The 23,629-nt window shown below is 44.5% G+C and overlaps 1 long non-coding RNA gene across 1 annotated transcript; it reads right to left on the reverse strand.

Annotated features, from left to right (window-relative positions):
* Positions 1-3,531: 3,531 nt before the first annotated feature.
* Positions 3,532-4,446, reverse strand: LOC109942427 (uncharacterized). Its single transcript, XR_002265252.1, has 2 exons — positions 4,361-4,446; positions 3,532-4,227 (listed from the first exon to the last, which is right to left on the reverse strand). It is a non-coding gene; the product is annotated as an uncharacterized lncRNA (long non-coding RNA).
* Between the last annotated feature and the right edge of the window lie 19,183 nt (positions 4,447-23,629).

Consider the following 23,629-nt stretch of genomic DNA (forward strand, 5'->3'; position numbering starts at 1 on the left):
CGAAGAGAACCGCCGAGCGTACGAGAGCGTTGTAACTTTGTAAGCTTGCTGCCTGAAACTCACTGGAAAATCCCCGCCATGCTTGTAAGCCTGTATTTCTCTACGACTCTAAGGTCTAGTTTGGGAGACTCAAACCCGGAGGAGATTATAGGGGTTAAAATCACCTCCTTATTCAATTTTAAATAAGGAGGGGATTTTAGCCCCTCCAATCCCCTACGGATTTTAGACTTCCAAACTAGCCCTAAGGTATACAAGATGCAGTGTATTGTGCCACATTTGTCCAAACACTACACTCCCTTGGGACTCCTTTCTTTTACACAGTCAATCATATCAACGTTCTTGTCTTTAAAACCCTACAACCAATGATATGTTGTTGCACAAAATTTGAAGCTTGCGGGCTTGGGAGATTTTTTTCATGATACGTTGAAGATGGCCTACTATTGGAAGGTATTTCCCCCCTCAACGGTTACCACCAGTGGCGAAGGACGCTAGAAAATTTAGGTATTACTAACGTAGCGATATATAAAAATTTACGACACAAATCAAAGCAATTTATAGCTACAAAATAAGTAATAGATATTGAAAAATACCTAATTTAATAGTCATCTTGATTATAATTCATTTACAACCAAATGTCATATAGCAAACAAAATCTGAAAAAAGAAAAAAATGAGTTACCAATGGCAAATTGAAGTAAAAATTGTTGAAGAAGTGAAATAAGAATATACCTCTAGTTGAGTCTAGTTCTAGAAGATCTAGGCAATTGCATATGTATTTCGGATTCATTGCAAACTCCACTAGCGTGAGTGCTTGGTATACTTCTACTAGAAGTTTGACTGAAATAGCTCTTTAAATCTGTCATTTTACGAAGCATATAGCATGTATTAGATAACTAGAAGACATTACAACAGGGAGTGTTCCCATAATAACGAGAGATACTTTTTGGGTCATATTAGAGCATCTCCAACAATGCCTCAAACTAATGCCTCAAATCGAAATATAGGGCTCTACACAGGAAAAACCACTCCAACAGTGCCTCAATTCAACAAATTTTGTCAAAAAACTATAGGGCACCCTCTCAAGTGCCTCAAATATACTACACCGTAGTAGGATGCCCTATAATTTAGATTTAGGGCTTTACTGTTGGAGCGGGGTGTTTTGTTGGTGCCCTAAATTCTATAAAATTTACTTATTTTTAAATTATAAGGCATTTTTATAGGTCACGTTGTTGGAGATGCTCTTATTTGTCTTGTTTTTGTTTCTATCCATATCTGCTATTTGGAAATTGGAAAATCTGCACATTAAAAAATCTATTGGATTAGGCACGTTGTTTTGTTTCTATTGAAATTGAAAAATCAAATTGAAAAATCTGCATATTAAAAATTAGAAGACATTACAATTTATAATTACAACCCTACCAATTACCAAACCATACCGGTCCAGCACATGTGCTGCTCTCCTACGTGGGCAGTGTGGCTGCGTTGCATGGTTGTGCGGCCAGCGGCCAGCAGCCAGGCGCCGAGACGTGACTCGCGCATGGCGGACTAGCCGTTGGGCGTCGGGTGGTCGGGCGGAGCCGCGGTCAGCGGAGGTGGCCAGGCAAGCCACAGGCAGCCGCCGCCCCGCTATTCGACGCCTTGTCGCCTCGTCGCTCACCAAGACGCCGACTGCCTATGCTTGTGGTCCACTCGGTCACTCGAGCTGGCGGCTGGCGCTCTACACCTGTTGTCCTAATCTCTTGCTGGACCAGCCCAAGGTATTGCCCAGGCAATACTGGGCCATATTGGGCCCTCCGCCCCTGGTTACCACACATTTATTATTCCTGTATTCATGGTGAAGAATGGGAGTCTCAGTTATTTTTTAGTGCTCCTCAACTGTTTACCTCCAACTCCAACTAGGGATGCAAATGGGGTGGGTGTAAACGGTTATTTTAGGTGGGTTTAATAAATGAGTTTGTTTTGGTGAGTTGTGATGGATTTTAATTGTGAACGGGTTGAGTTGGGTGGATTTATTTTGTATTGCGGGTCAAAATATTGATACCCATGCGTGTTGATGGATTTGCATAGACATAAGCTTCCATGGGTCTTACCCATCCGTATGTAGGCCTTCAATATTTTAGGTGGGTTTAATAAATGAGTTTGTTTGGTGGGTTGTGATGGGTTTTAATTGTGAACGGGTTGGGTGGATTTTTTTTGTATTGCGGGTCAAAAATGGTTGATACCCATGGATGTAGATGAGTTTGTATAGACATGGGCTTCCACGAGTCTTCACCCATACGTATGGACCGTATTCGACTATCAAGTGTCCAAGTCCCAGCAGACTTACAGTCTTATAGACGCAACTCAAGTACTCAACCCTAACTCCTGTGCTTCATCCTCGTGCTACACTCAGTGCTCCTCTCCCGCCCTAGCGGTCGTGCGCATCACGCCTTGGCGCCCGGCGACTCCTCTCTCGTGCTCCATCTCGGCCTAGCGCACTCCGCTCCATCCCCGCTCGACCGCTCCTCTCACGCCTGCTCGCTAGCACGGGCCGCTCCTCTCCCGCCTGCTCGCCAGCACCAGCACGGGTCGTGCTCCATCCCCTTAGACGTCGAGCCCCCTGCGCGACGACGACGGTAACACAACATGACGACGGTAGCACAGTACCACGGTAGCCCCCTGCTCACATCCATATATGCATTTTTTTAATTATCTGCATTTCTTTGTTGACTTACTCCAGCATGAAGGTATATGCGCAACTTTTATGCAATCTAACATCTAACCAAACATGTGCCTTTAACTATAAATTATCTATTTAACTTGGCTGAAGTTCTACAATAAATTATTTACTTAACATTATTGGCCCCAAACTAATTCATAACTGGGTGAAATCTATGCAAAACCTATGAGTTTAGCTTGTTAAGTCAGCAGCATACACAGTGATAAATTTACATGTAGCTTCAATGTCACTATGTATGCTGCTGCTTTAACAAGCTGAACCCACGAGTTTTCCATGGGTTTTCACCCAGTTATAGATTGGTTTGGGGTCAATAATGTTATTGGTTGAGTTGGGTTTAATTTCATCCTTATGTTTTGGGTGGGTGTGGGATGGATGTCAAAATTACTATATTTAGGTGTGGGTTGGTTTTTTTAGCCATTAGCAGGCTTAACTCCAACATACTGCGGAGTGATGAATCTGTTTATGAGCGTGAATGTGCGAACAAACCAGGTTTTGCAGTGTACTTTAGGATGTGTTTGGTTGCCTGGCCCAACCTGAGCCTGGCTCAGTGAAAGGACCAGGCTCAAGGGAGCTCGCATGTTTAGAGCCAACAAACAATGTTTGGTTGCCTGATTAAAATGAACCAGGCTCATATTATACATTGTTTGGTTCTCATTTTTTTTAGCTTGGCCCAATTGGGTTGCCGCTAGTTTTACGCCAAATTTCAAAATTTTAAGCGCTATTAAACAAATTACAACAGATTTGAACTAAAAATATGATTTTGACCCATAAAATGAACTAATTGCAATCATCTAAATATGATTTACAATAATCTGAATTAAACAGATCCTCCTGCTAGTAATTTTTCTCATTGAACTAATTACAATCATTTGAATTACAATCATATGAACAGTAGCAACTTAAAATATGGATAACAAAAAACAGAAACTATTAAACAGAAACTATGATTGTAATTAAACAGAAACAATGATTGTAATTAAACAGAAACTATAGTAGCAACTTAAAATATGATAAACACCGTGAGGACAGCACTGACCAAGCGCCACATCGTTTGAAGGACCTGACAACGAATATGATGGAACGTGGCACCTTCTAGTTTAGATGAAGGACGATCCAGGCCTTCCTGGAGGTTAGAACTGCTAGTAAACAGAAACTGACATCCGAATAATTCTTCTCATTAAACAGAAACATAAACATAAACTGACTTAATGGCGCAAAGACTGCTAGTAATTCTTCTCATTAAAACACCTCCTGATGACAATAAAACTGCTACAAGAAAAGAGAAGATATAGGAGAAAGGAAACTGCCTCAGATTTGTATGAACCATGGTAACAACTTAAACAGAAGAAAAGAGAAGGAAGTCATGAGAGTAAAATCACTTGATCATGAGAGTAAAATCACTTGAGAAGAAAACATACCGTCATCAAAGTAATCCTTGGAACGAGTTCCTAAGCTAGCAATCTTCCGAGGCATCTTCCCAAGAGTTTCCATCATCAAAGCCAAGTGGTCCTGTAAAACATGTAACAAACAAACCGATCAATTGGTTAAATGATTATAACAAACAGGTAACAATAGGGTTGACAAGCAGGAGTCAACATCTGGAGTTGATTGATTTAGGAGCACAATTGACATAGATTCTTACATAGGCATGGCATCAAATTCTCAGTAACAGAGCAAAGGGAACATCTGACAAGTCATCCCCCTTTTCTGTGACCTTCAGTAGAATTGACAAAGTGCAGTTTCAACATCGTACAGTAAGTTTGTTTAGGTAGGATTTATCTGTTCTTTAATTTTATATTATTTACTGTTGCTTGAAATTCTTTCCCTGTGCAGATGAAGAAAACGGTCATTGACAGACCTTTGTTATTTGCTTCGAACACAATTTATATAAAAGCGGCTCTAGACTCGTGCATACTCAATCCAGTAAGACCGTCGACAACAATTAACCTACAGTCACTTAAAACATTGTTTTGCACTATAGATTGCACCATTCACAGAGTAAAGTTTGAATATGAGGATGAATGAGTAAGCTACTGGAGATAACTTAATAACGATAGTTTGCTGAATTCGAACATGTGAGGTGTTGAGTAGAACTGTAGAAGGGAAGTGTCCTCTACACGCTTAGCGCCGTGCAGCTCCTATGCCTCTTCGATCTAATTATGTTCTTGACATCGATAAGGTTGGTGATCGTATCTTTTTTTTCTCAAATCTTAAATTGGTTTTACACTGTTGTATGTAAATTTGATAACACCGATGATAATATGTATTATTTGTTTTATTAAATTATTATGTATTAATATTTTATCAAATACTTTTATATACTATTGTAATACACGCATATTATACTAGTAACTAGAAGCCATGTCTCAAAGATACTCTAAATAGCTAGATACAAAAAGCTATTTTTATCGAGGCCGAGTTGCTCTAGAAAAGACTTCTCTGTCCATGTCTCTAGTTTAAATTTGGTACCCACATGACTCGAAACAAAAGAAAGTCAAAAAAAAATGACCCACGAAAAGGAGAAGAGTCAAGAATATCTCCACGACGACTAGAGATAGCGAGGACCGGATCTCCAAATCCCCACAAAAAATTTTATTAGGGCTAGTTTGAGAACTCTATTCTTCCAAAAGATTTCTATTTTTTCCAAGAAAAAATGAACTAATTTCTCTTGAGAATAAAAATCCTGTGAAAAATGTGGTTTCTAAACTAGTCATTATAGTTAGTTTAAAAACCCTATTTTCCCAAGGATTTTCATTTTACCAAGGAAGATTAGTTTATTTTCCCTTGAGAAAATATGATTTCTTTGAAAAAATAGTGTTCCCAAAAGACAAGATGGAGTAGTTTAGTTTCCACGGGATCTAAATGGAGAAAATTTAGTTTTCATCGGGTTCACGGGGACGGGATGTAAAGTTATCTCCCATCCCCGCTCCCCGCATACCCGTCCCACGAGCTTGTCTTGATATAATTTAGTCCATTAACATGTTAAAATTATATTAAAAACTCAGTACATAACATGTTATAAAATAGCAAACTAAAGTCTAACATTGATGCCTCCTAGGGCTAGTTTGAGAATTCCATTTTCCCGAGGGATTCCTATTTTCTCAAGAGAAAATGAACTAATTTCACTTGGAAAGATGGAAATCCCTTTATAATTTTAAATCTTATTTACTCAATCTATACTACTTCTTAAGACAGTAGTGTAGGCGTTCACACGGTGCACGGTTCTGCCCCTGCACGTTCGCCCCTGCCTCCGTGACCCCCTTCCCTCGCCCCCCGACCGTGATCCCCGTCGGCAAACCCGACTGTCATCCTCCTCCCCCGCCTCCCTTCCATCCTAGCCCGCCCCTTCCATACTCCTCCCCGCATCCCTTCCATCCTCGTCCGTGCTCCAACGATCCACATGCGTGCCCCTTCCATCCTTGCTTGCCTCCTCTCCTCTTCTGCCTTGCACCATGGGCCACACAAGCTCATTGAATGCTGCAATCCACGTCGCTCGACTCCTCGCTTCCTCTCGTTAACCTCCCCTCCCGCAGATCCACCTCGCGCCATCCCCCGACTCCTCGTTGTTGTCGCGCCATCCCCGCCTGGTCCCCCCCGACACGAGCACCTCCGTGGTCGTCGCTCGCCTCAGAGAAGAGAGGAAGGCGACGGCTGCATCGACCCCGTGCCATCCCCGCCTGGTGCCTGGTCCCCCCGGCACGACCACCTCCGTTGCTATCACCCGCCTTGGAGAAGAGTGGGAGGTGGCCGCTGCACCTACCCCACACTATCCTCGCCCGATCGTCACTCTGTCGCCATCGCCCACCTCAGAGAAGAGAGGGAGACAGTCGCTGCATCGACCCCGCGCCATCCTCAGTTGTCCCCCTGTCACCGGTCGATACAACCACCTTCCTTGATTCTATTGGCTCGATCTACGGTACCCTACCCTAGGTTTGATTTGATCTGTGGATTTTAAGGATTTTGTTTAGGGTTTGTGAAAGGGAAATGTGCCCTTGGGCCATTTCTAAGTGTTTTGGTGATTTAGTGTCCAACACAAGTGCCTAAGGGTAAAAAGGTGGACAAAGTACAAATCAAGGATAAAGGTATGTTTCTCAGACTTAGTACATTGTTTTATGGACTAATGTATTGTGTCTAAGTGCTGGAAACAGGAAAAAATCCAATTGGAAATGTCTTGGCTCGAGCAGCCAAGAATCTGCTGAGTCTGGGAGCACCGGACTGTCCGGTGGTGCACCGGACAGTGTCCGGTGCGCCAGGCTGGCTCGAGCGAACTGGCCGCTCTCGGGAATTCACCGGCGACGTACGACTAAAATTCACCGGACTGTCCGGTGTGCACCGGACTGTCCGGTGAGCCAACGGTCGGCCGGGCCAACGGTCGGCCGCGCAATCTGCGCGGGACACGTGGCTGAGCCAACGGCTGGAAGATGGCACCGGACTGTCCGGTGTGCACCGGACGGCTCCAAGTTTTCCAACGGTCGGCTTCGCTGTTTAAGGAAGGAAATCGGGCACCGGACAGTGTCCGGTGTGCACCGGACTGTCCGGTGCCCCCGACGACAGAAGGCAAGAATGGCTTTCCAGATTTGTGCTCAACGGCTCCTAGCTGCCTTGGGGCTATAAAAGGGACCCCTAGGCGCATGGAGGAGAACACCAAGCATCCTTTGAGCATCATTGATCACTCACACTTCATTCTTGCGCACTTGTTCGACATTCTAGTGATTTGAGCTCCGTTCTAGTGTGCTAGTCTCTTGAGCTCAAGTCTGGGTTTTGCGTGTGCGTATTTGCTGTGATCTTTGTGTCGTGTGTGAGTTGCTAATCCCTCCCTTGCTCTGTGATTCTTCGTGAACATCTTTTGTAAGGGCAAGAGGCTCCAAGCTGTGGAGATTCCTTGCAAGTGGGATTAAGAAAAGCAAAGCAACACCGTGGTATTCAAGTTGGTCTTTGGACCGCTTGAGAGGGGTTGATTGCAACCCTCGTCCGTTGGGACGCCACAACGTGGAGTAGGCAAGCGTTGGTCTTGGCCGAACCACGGGATAACCACCGTGCCATCTCTGTGATTGATATCTCTTGGTTATTGTGTTGTGTTGAGATCCTTCTCTAGCCACTTGGCAAATTACTGTGCTAACAATTAATCAAGTTTTGTGGCTTAAGTTTTTGAAGTGTTACAGGATCACCTATTCACCCCCCCTCTAGGTGCTCTCAATTGGTATCAGAGTCGTTCTCTTCAAGAAAGGGACTAACCGCCCTAAGAGATGGATCCTAAAGGCAAGGGGATGGTGATCAACGACAAGGAGAAGGAGTCCTTCATCAACGAGCCCAATGATGACAGGCCCACCGACTCAGGCTCGGGCCACAAAAGAAAAGACGGGAGGAAGAAGAAGACAAGGCGCATCAAGGAAATTGTCTACTACGACAGCGACGAATCTTCCTCCTCCCAAAAGGACGACGACGACTACGATAGACGAAAGACGGTTAACTCAAACTTTTCTTTCGATTATTCGCGCATCCCGCATAGTTCAAATGCTCAATTGCTCCCCATTCCACTTGGCAAGCCCCCTCACTTTGATGGAGAGGACTACGGATTTTGGAGCCACAAAATGCGTACTCACATGTTTTCTCTCCATCCAAGCATTTGGGAGATTGTAGAAAGTGGAATGAAATTTGATAGCTCGGATAGCCCTGTGTTTATTAATGAACGGATTCATAAAAATGCACAAGCTACTACTGTGTTGCTAGCCTCTTTGTGCAGGGACGAGTATCACAAGGTGAGCGGCTTGGACAATGCCAAGCAGATCTGGGACACCCTCAAGATCTCTCATGAGGGAAACGACGTCACCTTGCTCACCAAAATGGAGTTGGTGGAGGGCGAGCTTGGACGGTTCGCGATGATAAGGGGCGAGGAGCCGACACAAACATACAACCGGCTCAAGACCCTTATCAACAAAATAAGGAGCTACGGGAGCACGCGATGGACGGACCACGACGTCGTCCGCCTAATGCTAAGGTCATTTACCGTTTTTTATCCTCATTTGGTGAACAATATTCGTGAAAATCCCAGGTACACCAAGATGTCGCCCGAAGAAGTTCTTGGGAAATTCGTTAGCGGGCGAATGATGATCAAGGAGGCGAGGTACGTGGACGACGCCTTGAATGGTCCGATCAACGAGCCGCAACCCCTTGCTCTCAAGGCAACACGAAGCAAGGAGGCGCTACCTATCAAGGTGGCACAGATTGAGGCGGCCAGACTTAATGATGAAGAGATGGCTCTCATCATCAAAAGATTCAAGACGGTGCTCAAAGGTCGCAAGGGACAGCCAAGCAAGACCAAAGCCAAGGGGAAGCGCTCATGCTTCAAATGCGGTAAGCTTGGTCATTTTATTGCTAACTGTCCCGACAATGATAGTGATCAGGATCAAGGGAACAAGAGGGGGAAAAAGAAGAACTATAAGAAGGCAAAGGGCGAGGCTCATATTGGCAAGGAGTGGGATTCAGACTGCTTTTCGTCCGACTCTGACAATGAAGGACTCGCCGCCACCGCCTTCAACAAGTCATCCCTCTTCCCCAACGAGCGTCACACTTGCCTCATGGCAAGGGAGAAGAAAGTAAGCACTCATAATACTAGTACTTATGCTTCTTCAAGTGAGGATGAGTCTAGTGATGATGATGAGATAGATTACTCATGCTTATTCAAGGGATTAGATAGAACCAAGGTAGACAAAATTAATGAATTGATTGATGCCTTGAATGATAGGAATATACTTTTAGAAAAGCAAGAGGATTTGTTGTATGAAGAACATGATAAATTTGTAGAAGCTCAGAAATCTCTTGCTCTAGAAATTAAGAGGAATGAAATGCTCTCTAGTGAATTATCTTCTTGTCATGAAACTATAGCTAAGTTAAAAAGTTTTAATTATGATTTAAATGCTAAACTAGAAGTAGCTAGTAAATCTAATTCTTGTGTAGAAATTGTTGAAACTTGTAATAGGTGTAAAGATTTTGACATTGATGCTTGTAGTGATCATTTAGTTTCAATTTCCAAATTAAATGAAGAATTAGCTAGTCTTAATGCTCAACTTAAGACTAGCAAGAATGAATTTGACAAGCTAAAATTTGCAAGGGATGCCTACACGATTGGTAGACACCCCTCAATTAAGGATGGACTTGGCTACAAGAGAGAAGCCAAGAACTTGACAAGCCATAAGGCTCCCATCTCCGCCAAGGAGAAAGGGAAGGCCCCTATGGCTAGTAGTGTGCAAAAGAACCATGCCTTTATGTACCATGATAGGAGACAATCTAGAAATGCTTATAGGAGTTGTAATGCATATAATGTCTTTGATTCTCATGCCATGTTTGCTTCTAGTTCTTCTTATGTGCATGATAGAAATGTTGGTAGGAGAAATGTTGTTCATAATATGGCTAGGAGAAATGTTGTTAATATTCCTAGGAAAGTAAATGAACCTTCTACAATATATCATGCTTTAAATGCTTCTTTTGCTATTTGTAGAAAGGATAGAAAGATAATTGCTAAGAAATTAGGGGCAAGATGCAAGGGAGACAAAACTTGCATTTGGGTCCCTAAGGATATTTGTGCTAACCTTGCAGGACCCAACATGAGTTGGGTACCTAAGACCCAAGCCTAAATTTGCCTTGCAGGTGTATGCATCCGGGGGTTCAAGCTGGATTATTGACAGCGGATGCACAAACCATATGACGGGAGAGAAGAAGATGTTCACCTCCTACGTCAAGAATAAAGATTCCCAAGATTCAATAATATTCGGTGATGGGAATCAAGGCAAGGTAAAAGGGTTAGGTAAAATTGCAATCTCAAATGAGCACTCTATCTCTAATGTGTTTTTAGTAGAGTCTCTTGGATATAATTTGCTATCTGTTAGTCAATTATGCAATATGGGATATAACTGTCTGTTTACAAATGTAGATGTGTCTGTCTTTAGAAGGTGTGATGGTTCACTAGCTTTTAAGGGTGTACTAGACGGCAAGCTTTACTTAGTTGATTTTGCAAAAGAAGAGGTCGGTCTAGATGCATGCTTAATGGCTAAGACTTGCATGGGCTGGTTGTGGCATCGCCGCTTAGCACATGTGGGGATGAAGAACCTCCACAAGCTTCTAAAGGGAGAACACGTGATAGGTCTAACCAATGTTTCATTTCGAAAAAGATAGACCTTGTGCAGCTTGTCAAGCAGGTAAACAAGTGGGAGGAGCACATCACAGCAAGAATGTGATGACCACGTCAAGATCTCTGGAGCTGCTGCATATGGACCTCTTCGGACCCGTCGCCTATCTGAGCATAGGAGGAAGTAAGTATGGTATAGTTATTGTTGATGACTTTTCCCGCTTCACTTGGGTGTTCTTTTTGCAGGATAAGTCTGAAACCCAAGGGACCCTCAAGCGCTTCCTAAGGAGAGCTCAAAATGAGTTTGAGCTCAAGGTAAAGAAGATAAGGAGCGACAACGGGTCTGAATTCAAGAACCTTCAAGTGGAGGAGTTCCTTGAGGAGGAAGGGATCAAGCACGAGTTCTCCGCTCCCTACACACCTTAGCAAAATGGTGTGGTAGAGAGGAAGAACAGGACGCTCATAGATATGGCGAGGACTATGCTTGGAGAGTTCAAGACCCCCGAGTGCTTTTGGTCGGAAGCCGTGAACACGGCTTGCCACGCCATCAACAGGGTCTACCTTCACCGCCTCCTCAAGAAGACGCCGTATGAGCTGCTAACCGGTAACAAACCTAATGTATCGTATTTTCGTGTGTTTGGGAGTAAATGCTACATTCTTGTGAAGAAGGGTAGAAATTCTAAGTTTGCTCCCAAAGCCGTAGAAGGTTTTTTATTAGGTTATGATTCAAATACAAAGGCGTATAGGGTCTTCAACAAATCATCGGGTTTGGTTGAAGTCTCTAGCGACGTTGTATTTGATGAGACTAATGGCTCTCCAAGAGAGCAAGTTGTTGATCTTGATGATGTAGATGAAGAAGACGTTCCAACGGCCGCGATACGCACCATGGCGATTGGAGATGTACGGCCTCACGAACATTTGGAGCAAGATCAACCGTCTCCCTCAACTATGGTGCATCCCCCAACCCATGATGACGAACAGGTACCTCAAGTGGAGGCGCATGATCAAGGGGGAGCACAGGATGTTCAAATTGAAGAGGAAGAAGCACCTCAGGCACCTCCAACCCAAGTTCGAGCGACGATTCAAAGGGATCATCCCGTCGACCAGATATTGGGTGATATTAGCAAGGGAGTAACTACTCGTTCAAGATTAGTTAATTTTTGTGAGCATTACTCTTTTGTCTCTTCTATTGAGCCTTTCAGGGTAGAAGAGGCCTTGCTAGATCCGGACTGGGTGTTGGCCATGCAGGAGGAACTCAACAACTTCAAGCGCAATGAAGTTTGGACGCTGGTGCCTCGTCCCAAGCAAAATGTTGTGGGAACCAAGTGGGTGTTCCGCAACAAACAGGACGAGCACGGGGTGGTGACGAGGAACAAGGCTCGACTTGTGGCAAAAGGTTATGCCCAAGTCGCAGGTTTGGACTTTGAGGAGACTTTTGCTGCTGTGGCTAGGCTAGAATCAATTCGTATCTTGCTAGCATATGCCGCTCACCATTCTTTCAGGTTGTACCAAATGGATGTGAAGAGCGCGTTCCTCAACGGGCCGATCAAGGAGGAGGTGTACGTAGAGCAACCCCCTGGCTTCGAGGATGAACGGTACCCCGACCATGTGTGTAAGCTCTCTAAGGCGCTCTATGGACTTAAGCAAGCCCCAAGAGCATGGTATGAATGCCTTAGAGACTTTTTAATTGCTAATGCTTTCAAGGTTGGGAAAGCCGATCCAACTCTTTTTACTAAGACTTGCAATGGTGATCTTTTTGTGTGCCAAATTTATGTCGATGACATAATATTTGGTTCTACTAATCAAAAGTCTTGTGAAGAGTTTAGCAGGGTGATGACGCAGAAATTCGAGATGTCGATGATGGGCGAGTTGAACTACTTCCTTGGGTTCCAAGTGAAGCAACTCAAGGACGACACCTTCATCTCCCAAACGAAGTACACACAAGACTTGCTAAAGCGGTTTGGGATGAAGGATGCCAAGCCCGCAAAGACGCCGATGGGAACTGACGGACACACCGACCTCAACAAAGGTGGTAAGTCCGTTGATCAAAAAGCATACCGGTCTATGATAGGTTCTTTGCTTTATTTATGTGCTAGTAGACCGGACATTATGCTTAGCGTATGCATGTGTGCTAGATTTCAATCCGATCCTAAGGAGTGTCACTTAGTGGCTGTGAAGCGAATTCTTAGATATTTAGTCGCTACGCCTTGCTTCGGGATCTGGTATCCAAAGGGGTCTAACTTTGACTTGATTGGGTACTCAGATTCCGACTATGCTGGATGTAAGGTCGATAGGAAGAGTACATCGGGGACGTGCCAATTCTTAGGAAGGTCCCTGGTGTCATGGAATTCTAAGAAACAAACCTCCGTTGCCCTATCCACCGCTGAGGCCGAGTACGTTGCCGCAGGACAGTGTTGCGCGCAACTACTGTGGATGAGGCAAACCCTCCGGGACTTTGGCTACAATCTGAGCAAAGTCCCACTCCTATGTGATAATGAGAGTGCTATCCGAATAGCGGAAAATCCTGTTGAGCACAGCCGCACAAAGCACATTGACATCCGGCATCACTTTTTGAGAGATCACCAGCAAAAGGGGGATATCGAAGTGTTTCATGTTAGCACCGAGAACCAGCTAGCCGATATCTTTACCAAGCCTCTAGATGAGAAGACCTTTTGCAGGCTGCGTAGTGAGCTCAATATCTTAGATTCGTGGAACTTGGATTGAATTGTAGCATACATGTGTTTATGCCCTTGATCATGTTCATTCTGCATTTTGTTGCTTATTGTGGTGCTCAAGTTGTACAAACACTCCCTGGACCTCACAAGTCCTGTTTGCAAGTGATGCACATATTTAGGGGGAGCTATGCTACAACTTGACCCTTTGAGACTAACCATGTACTTGAGTTTGGTTGTTTTAGTCTCCAAGGAGAATTGAAAGGGAAAAGGTGGACTTGGACCATGCAAGACTTCCACTGCACTCCGATGAAAAGAGTAACTCTTCCAAGTTCATCTTTATACTCTTATTGCCTATTTGCTCTTGGTTGAAGACTTTGGTGAGGCAATGGGGTTAAAGGGCCAAGATTGATCCCGTTTTGGTGCTTGATGCCAAAGGGGGAGAAAATAAAGGCCAAAGCGATAAATGGATCAGCTACCACTTGAGAGATTTTGAAAATAGTAGAGATTTTGAAAATAGTAGAATAAAGCTTTTGGTTTGTCAAAACTCTTTTGTTGTCTCTCTTGTCAAAAGTTGGCTTCTTGTGGGGAGAAGTATTGATTATGGGAAAAGGGGGAGTTTTTGAAATCTTGAATCAATTTCTCTTGGAATGACTCTCTTTATGTCTTAACATGTGTGTTTAACTTAGAGATAGAAAGTTGAGATTGATTTGCAAAAACAAACCAAGTGGTGGCATAGAGTGATCCATATATGTCAAATTTGAATCAAAATAAATTGAGTTCTTATTTGAAGTGATTTTGTACTTGTTCTACTTGCTTTATGTTGTGTTGGCATAAATCACCAAAAAGGGGGAGATTGAAAGGGAAATGTGCCCTTGGGCCATTTCTAAGTGTTTTGGTGATTTAGTGTCCAACACAAGTGCCTAAGGGTAAAAAGGTGGACAAAGTACAAATCAAGGATAAAGGTATGTTTCTCAGACTTAGTACATTGTTTTATGGACTAATGTATTGTGTCTAAGTGCTGGAAACAGGAAAAATCCAATTGGAAATGTCTTGGCTCGAGCAGCCAAGAATGTGCTGAGTCTGGGAGCACCGGACTGTCCGGTGGTGCACCGGACTGTCCGGTGGTGCACCGGACAATGTCCGGTGGTGCACCGGACAGTGTCCGGTGCGCCAGGCTGGCTCGAGCGAACTGGCCGCTCTCGGGAATTCACCGGCGACGTACGGCTAAAATTCACCGGACTGTCCGGTGTGCACCGGACTGTCCGGTGAGCCAACGGTCGGCCGGGCCAACGGTCGGCCGCGCAATCTGCGCGGGACACGTGGCTGAGCCAACGGCTGGAAGATGGCACCGGACTGTCCGGTGTGCACCGGACATGTCCAGTGCGCCAACGGCTCCAAGTTTTCCAACGGTCGGCTTCGCTGTTTAAGGAAGGAAATCGGGCACCGGACAGTGTCCGGTGTGCACCGGACTGTCCGGTGCCCCCGACGACAGAAGGCAAGAATGGCTTTCCAGATTTGTGCTCAACGGCTCCTAGCTGCCTTGGGGCTATAAAAGGGACCCCTAGGCGCATGGAGGAGAACACCAAGCATCCTTTGAGCATCATTGATCACTCACACTTCATTCTTGCGCACTTGTTCGACATTCTAGTGATTTGAGCTCCGTTCTAGTGTGCTAGTCTCTTGAGCTCAAGTCTGGGTTTTGCGTGTGCGTATTTGCTGTGATCTTTGTGTCGTGTGTGAGTTGCTAATCCCTCCCTTGCTCTGTGATTCTTCGTGAACATCTTTTGTAAGGGCGAGAGGCTCCAAGCTGTGGAGATTCCTTGCAAGTGGGATTAAGAAAAGCAAAGCAACACCGTGGTATTCAAGTTGGTCTTTGGACCGCTTGAGAGGGGTTGATTGCAACCCTCGTCCGTTGGGACGCCACAACGTGGAGTAGGCAAGCGTTGGTCTTGGCCGAACCACGGGATAACCACCGTGCCATCTCTGTGATTGATATCTCTTGGTTATTGTGTTGTGTTGAGATCCTTCTCTAGCCACTTGGCAAATTACTGTGCTAACAATTAATCAAGTTTTGTGGCTTAAGTTTTTGAAGTGTTACAGGATCACCTATTCACCCCCCTCTAGGTGCTCTCAGTTTGGTCAATGACGTCGAAGAGGATCCTCAAGGAGTTGAAGTACCTACAGAAGGACCCGCCCACCTCCGTAGGTGATTTACTCTCTAGCGCTCTGTTTTGTGTACAGATCTACGACTACATACCTAAGAAGAGGTGCATTGCTTGTTTAGGAGTCTGTTTCTTTTTTATCTTGTTGCTGGATGTTTTTTTGGAAACACTCCTGTCGGTCTGGTGTGTGGTGGTACAAGTTGCTGTGACATTTCGGTGCTCTCTTGTAAGATGTTAACCCCTGTAATAATATTGTTAATATTTGAATGCAAGCTGGGCCATAAGCCTTTCATCTAAAAAATAGTGAATCGATGAAATCCACTATCATCTATACTTTCTCAATGTATGTAGTACATGTTGACCAAGAGAGATTTTTACGAATGTCTACTATGGAGTCATCTATGTATTCGATTCAAGAAGCTCAGAAAATCAAAGTGGGTTTCTCTTTTTTTCATGGCAATCTGGTATGGTGTCTGCTCCACAACAACAAAATTTGTCAATGGGCATGCTTCAAAGTTCTAATGGAATTAATTTCATGTTCCCAGCCTAGAACATAATACATAGTTCATGATGTTTAACTAAGCTGATGCACGTATATTATTAGCTGTTAGGGAAATCCTTTTGTTACTTTGATGTGTTTTTTCAGACCGAAATAAGGCAGCCAAGCATTTGTACTTTGACAGAATTTGTCTTTTAGTGTCAACTACATGAATATCGTACTCTCAGTCACTAGCACCAGAATTATGAGACAGTCCATTGGGAAGGAAATATCTACTTGGCCGAATCAGCATTGGAGTTAAGTTGTGAGTGCCACCAACATCATTGTTATCTATCCATGATCAATGTGTTCTCATTTATTTGATAATTATAACTATGCTGACACAAGTAATGAAGTTTTTTATTCAAATATTGTTTTTCTATCTCCAATCATGGGCAGTGTTGGAGCTGATTAGACATGATGGTGCAACGTTCCACATGGGATGAGGTGTGAAGTTGAGCTGAAAAGAAAAGCACTGAAAGGGAATTAGGCTTACACCTAGTTCCTAAATAATTTTGGTGGTTGAATTGCCCAACACAAATCTTTGGACTAACTAGTTTGCTCTAGTGTATAAGTTATACAGGTGTCAAAGGTTCACACTTAGCCAATAAAAAGACCAAGTGTTGGGTTCAACAAAAATGCAAAGGAGCAACCGAAGGCTCCTCTGGTCTGGCGCACCGGACTGTCCGGTGCGCCACCGGACATGTCCGGTGCACCAGAGGACTCAGGTTTCAAACTCGTCACCTTCGGGAATTTCAAGAGGCCACTCCGCTATAATTCACCGGACTGTCCGGTGTGCACCGGACATGTCCGGTGCTCCAAGGAAGGGCGGCCCCAGGAACTCGCCAGCCTCGGGTTTTCATTCCAGCCGCTCCGCTATAATTCACCGGACTGTCCGGTGTGCACCGGACTGTCCGGTGCATCTGCGGAGCAACGGCTACTTCAGGCGCCAACGGCTACCTGCAGCGCATTTATTGCGCGCCAGCGCGCGCAGAGGTCAGGCACGCCCATGCTGGCGCACCGGACACTCTACAGTACATGTCCGGTGCGCCACCGGACATCAAGGCGGGCCCAGAAGTCAGAACTCCAACGGTCGATTTCCAACGGCACTGGTGACGTGGCGGGGGCACCGGACTGTCCGGTGCGCCATCGAACAGACAGCCCAGCCAACGGTCAAGTTTGGTGGTTGGGGCTATAAATACCCCAACCACCCCACCATTCATAGTATCCAAGTTCTCTACTTCCCAACTACTACAAGAGCTCTAGCATTCAATTCTAGACACACCAAAGAGATCAAATCCTCTCCATATTCCACACAACGCCCTAGTGACTAGAGAGAGAGATTTGCTTGTGTTCTTTCGAGCTCTTGCGCTTGGATTGCTTCCTTCTTTCTTGATTCTTTTTGTGATCAAACACTCACTTGTAATTGAGGCAAGAGGCACCAATTGTGTGGTGGCCCTTGCGGGAAGTTTGATTCCCAAGTGATTTGAGAAGAGAAGCTCACTCGGTCTGAGGGACCGATTGAGAGAGGGAAGGGTTGAAAGAGACCCGGCCTTTGTGGCCTCCTCAACGGGGAGTAGGTTTGCAAGAACCGAACCTCGGTAAAACAAATCCGCGTGTCACACTCTTCATTTGCTTGCGATTTGTTTTGCTCCCTCTCTCGCGGACTCGTTTATATTTCTAACGCTAACCCGGCTTGTAGTTGTGTTTATATTTGAGAATTTCAGTTTCGCCCTATTCACCCCCCCTCTAGGCGACTTTCAATTGGTATCAGAGCCCGGTGCTTCATTAGAGCCTAACCGCTCGAAGTGATGTCGGGAGATCACGCCAAGAAGGAGATGGAGACCGGTGAAAAGCCCACTACAAGCCACGGGAGCACTTCATCGGAAGAGTCCCGCACCAAGAGGAAGGAGAAGAAAAAGAGCTCCTCCAACAAAGGGAAGGAGAAGAAATCTTCTTCGCACCACAAGGAGAAGAAGGAGAGATCTTCCTCCCACAAGCCACATCGGAGAGGGGACAAGCACAAAAGGATGAGGAAAGTGGTCTACTACGAGACCGACACTTCATCAACATCGACCTCCGGCTCCGATGCGCCCTCCGTAACTTCTAAACGCCAAGAGCGTAAGAAGTTTAGTAAGATCCCCCTACATTACCCTCGCATTTCTAAAAATGCACCTTTACTTTCCGTCCCATTAGGCAAACCACCAACTTTTGATGGTGAAGATTATGCTAGGTGGAGTGATTTAATGCAATTTCATCTAACCTCACTCCACAAAAGTATATGGGATGTTGTTGAGTTTGGTGCACAGGTACCATCCGTAGGGGATAAAGACTATGATGAGGATGAGGTGGCCCAAATCGAGCACTTCAACTCTCAAGCGACAACAATACTCCTCGCATCTTTAAGTAGAGAGGAGTATAACAAAGTTCAAGGGTTGAAGAGCGCAAAGGAGGTTTGGGATGTGCTCAAAACCGCGCACGAGGGAGATGAGCTCACAAAGATCACCAAGCGGGAAACGATCGAGGGGGAGCTCGGTCGGTTCCGGCTTCGCAAAGGGGAGGAGCCACAACACATGTACAACCGGCTCAAGACTTTGGTGAACCAAGTGCGCAACCTCGGGAGCGTCAAGTGGGACGACCACGAAATGGTTAAGGTTATTCTAAGATCTCTCATTTTCCTTAACCCCACTCAAGTTCAATTAATTCGTGGTAATCCTAGATATACTAAAATGACCCCCGAGGAAGTAATCGAGCATTTTGTAAGTTTTGAGTGCATGATCGAAGGCTCGAGGAAGATCAACGAGCTTGATGATCCATCTACATCCGAAGCTCAACCCGTTGCATTCAAGGCGACGGAAGAAAAGAAGGAGGAGTCTACACCAAGTAGACAACCAATCGACGCCTCCAAGCTTGACAATGAGGAGATGGCGCTCGTCATCAAGAGCTTCCGCCAAATCCTCAAACAAAGGAGGGGAAAAGACTACAAGTCCCGCTCCAAGAAGGTTTGCTACAAATGTGGTAAGCCCGGTCATTTTATTGCTAAATGTCCTATATTAAGTGACAGTGACCGAGGCGACGACAAGAAGGGGAGAAGAAAGGAGAAAAAGAAGTACTACAAGAAGAAGGGCGGCGATGCCCATGTTTGTCGGGAGTGGGATTCCGACGAAAGCTCAAGCGACTCCTCCGACGACGAGGACGCCGCCAACATCGCCGTCACCGAGGGACTTCTCTTCCCCAACGTCGGCCACAAGTGCCTCATGGCAAAGGACGACAAACGGAAGAAGGTTAAATCTAACTCCTCCACTAAATATGAGTCTTCTAGTGATGATAATAATAGTGATGAGGAGGATAATTTGCGTGTTCTCTTTGCCAATCTTAACATGGAGCAAAAAGAAAAATTAAATGAATTGATTAGTGCTATTCATGAAAAGGATGACCTTTTGGACTCCCAAGAGGATTATCTAATTAAAGAAAACAAGAAACATGTTAAGGTTAAAAAGGCTTATGCTCTAGAAGTAGAAAAATGTGAAAAATTATCTAGTGAGCTAAGCACTTGCCGTGAGATGATTGACAACCTTAGGAATGAAAATGCTAGTTTAAATGCTAAGGTTGATTCTCATGTTTGCATTATTTCAACTTCCAATCCTAAAGATAATAATGATGATTTGCTTGCTAGGATTGAAGAATTGAATATTTCTCTTGCTAGCCTTAGAGTAGAAAATAAAAATTTAATTGCTAAGGCTAAAGATTATGATGTTTGCAAAGTTACAATTTCCGATCTTAGAGATAAAAATGATATTCTTCATGCTAAGATTGTTGAACTTAATTCTTGCAAACCGTCTACATCTACTATTGAGCATGTGTCTATTTGTGATAGATGTAGAGATATTGATGTTAATGCTATTCATGATCACATGTCTTTAATTAAACAACAAAATGATCATATAGCAAAACTAGATGCTAAAATTGCCGAGCACAACTTAGAAAATGAGAAATTTAAATTTGCTCGTAGCATGCTTTATAATGGGAGACGCCCTGGCATTAAGGATGGCATTGGCTTCCAAAGGGGAGACAATGTCAAAATTAATGCCCCTACTAAGAACTTGTCTAACTTTGTTAAGGGCAAGGCTCCCATGCCTCAGGATAACGAGGGCTACATTTTGTACCCTGCCGGCTATCCTGAGAGCAAAATTAGGAAAATTCATTCTAGGAAGTCTCACTCTGGCCCTAATCATGCTTTTATGTATAAGGGTGAGACATCTAGCTCTAGGCAACCAACCCGTGCCAAGTTGCCTAGAAAGAAAACTCCTAATGCATCAAATGATCATGCCATTTCATTTAAAACTTTTGATGCTTCTTATGTGCTTACTAACAAATCCGGCAAGGTAGTTGCCAAGTTTGTTGGGGGCAAACACAAGGGTTCCAAGACTTGTGTTTGGGTACCCAAAGTTCTTGTGTCTAATGCCAAAGGACCCAAAACCGTTTGGGTACCTAAAGTCAAGAACTAAAATTGTTTTGTAGGTTTATGCATCCGGGGGCTCAAGTTGGATACTCGATAGCGGGTGCACAAACCACATGACAGGGGAGAAAAAGATGTTCTCCTCATATGAGAAAAACCAAGATCCCCAACGAACTATCACATTCGGGGATGGAAATCAAGGTTTGGTCAAAGGATTGGGTAAAATTGCTATATCACCTGACCATACTATTTCCAATGTTTTTCTTGTTGATTCATTAGATTACAATTTGCTTGCTGTATCCCAATTATGTCAAATGGGCTACAACTGTCTATTTACTGATGTAGGTGTTACTGTCTTTAGAAGAAGTGACGATTCAATAGCATTCAAGGGAGTGTTAGAGGGTCAGCTATACTTGGTAGATTTTGTTAGAGCTGAACTCGACACTTGCTTGGTTGCTAAGACTAACTTGGGTTGGCTCTGGCACCGCCGACTAGCCCATGTTGGAATGAAGAATCTTCATAAGCTTCTAAAGGGAGAACACATTTTAGGACTAACCAATGTTCATTTTGAGAAAGACAGGATTTGTAGCGCATGCCAAGCCGGGAAGCAAGTTGGCACTCATCATCCACACAAGAACATCATGACGACCGACAGGCCACTGGAACTCCTACACATAGATCTATTCGGCCCGATTGCTTACATAAGTATCGGCGGGAGTAAGTACTGTCTAGTTATTGTGGATGATTATTCTCGCTTCACTTGGGTATTCTTTTTACAGGAAAAATCTCAAACCCAAGAGACCTTAAAGGGATTCTTGAGACGGGCTCAAAATGAGTTCGGCTTAAGGATCAAGAAAATAAGAAGCGACAACGGGACGGAGTTCAAGAACTCTCAAATTGAAGGCTTTCTTGAGGAAGAGGGCATCAAGCATGAGTTCTCTTCTCCCTACACCCCTCAACAAAATGGTGTAGTGGAGAGGAAGAATCGAACTCTATTGGACATGGCAAGGACCATGCTTGATGAGTACAAGACTTCGGATCGGTTTTGGGCCGAGGCGGTCAACACCGCTTGCTACGCCATCAACCGGTTATATCTTCACCGAATCCTCAAGAAGACATCATATGAACTCCTAACCAGTAAAAAGCCCAATATTTCTTATTTTAGAGTCTTTGGTAGCAAATGTTTTATTCTTGTTAAAAGAGGTAGAAAATCTAAATTTGCTCCTAAGACTGTAGAAGGCTTTTTACTTGGTTATGACTCAAACACAAGGGCATATAGAGTCTTTAACAAGTCCACTGGACTAGTTGAAGTCTCATGTGACGTTGTGTTTGATGAGACTAACGGCTCTCAAGTAGAGCAAGTTGATCTTGATGAGATAGGTGAAGAACAGGCTCCGTGCATCGCGCTAAGAAACATGTCCATTGGGGATGTGTGCCCTAAGGAATTCGAAGAGCCTCCAAATACACAAGATCAACCATCCTCCTCCACGCAAGCATCTCCACCAACCCATGATAAGGACGAGGCTCAAGTTGATGAAGGAGAGGATCAAAAGGATGAGCCACCTCAAGATGACGGCAACGATCAAGGGGGAGATGCAATTGATGAAGACAAGGAGGACGAACAACCAAGGCCGCCACACCAAAGAGTCCACCAAGCAATCCAACGAGATCACCCCGTCGACACCATTCTCGGCGACATTCATAAGGGGGTAACCACTCGATCTCGTGTTGCACATTTTTGTGAGCATTACTCTTTTGTTTCCTCTATTGAGCCACACAGGGTAGAGGAAGCACTCCAAGATTCGGATTGGGTGGTGGCGATGCAAGAGGAGCTCAACAACTTCACTAGAAATGAGGTATGACACTTAGTTCCACGTCCTAACCAAAATGTTGTAGGAACCAAGTGGGTCTTCCGCAATAAGCAAGACGAGCATGGTGTGGTGACAAGGAACAAAGCTCGACTTGTGGCTAAGGGATACTCCCAAGTCGAAGGTTTGGATTTCGGTGAAACCTATGCACCCGTAGCTAGGCTTGAGTCAATTCATATATTATTGGCCTATGCTACTTACCATGGCTTCAAGCTTTATCAAATAGACGTGAAAAGTGCCTTCCTCAACGGACCAATCAAGGAAGAGGTCTATGTTGAGCAACCTCCCGGCTTTGAAGACAGTGAGTATCCTAACCATGTCTATAAGCTCTCTAAGGCGCTTTATGGGCTCAAGCAAGCCCCAAGAGCATGGTATGAATGCCTTAGAGATTTCCTTATCGCTAATGGCTTCAAAGTCGGCAAGGCGGATCCTACTCTATTCACTAAAACTCTTGACAATGATTTGTTTGTATGCCAAATTTATGTTGATGATATCATATTTGGGTCTACTAACGAATCTACTTGTGAGGAATTTAGTAGGATCATGACACAGAAATTCGAGATGTCTATGATGGGGGAGTTGAAGTACTTCTTAGGATTTCAAGTGAAGCAACTCCAAGAGGGCACCTTCCTTAGCCAAACGAAGTATACTCAAGATATTCTAAGCAAGTTTGGGATGAAGGATGCCAAGCCCATCAAGACACCCATGGGAACCAATGGGCATCTCGACCTCGACACAGGAGGTAAGTCCGTGGATCAAAAGGTATACCGATCGATGATTGGTTCATTGCTTTATTTATGTGCATCTCGACCGGACATTATGCTTTCTGTATGCATGTGTGCAAGATTCCAATCCGACCCTAAGGAATCCCACCTTACGGCCGTGAAACGAATCTTGAGATATTTGGCTTATACTCCTAAGTTTGGGCTTTGGTACCCTCGGGGATCCATATTTGATTTGATTGGTTATTCGGATGCCGACTGGGCGGGGTGTAAGATTAACAGGAAGAGCACATCAGGGACTTGCCAGTTCTTGGGGAGATCCTTGGTGTCTTGGGCTTCAAAGAAGCAAAATTTGGTCGCTC

Source organism: Zea mays, chromosome 9 (genome assembly GCF_902167145.1).
Source record: "Zea mays cultivar B73 chromosome 9, Zm-B73-REFERENCE-NAM-5.0, whole genome shotgun sequence".
NCBI lineage: Eukaryota > Viridiplantae > Streptophyta > Magnoliopsida > Poales > Poaceae > Zea > Zea mays.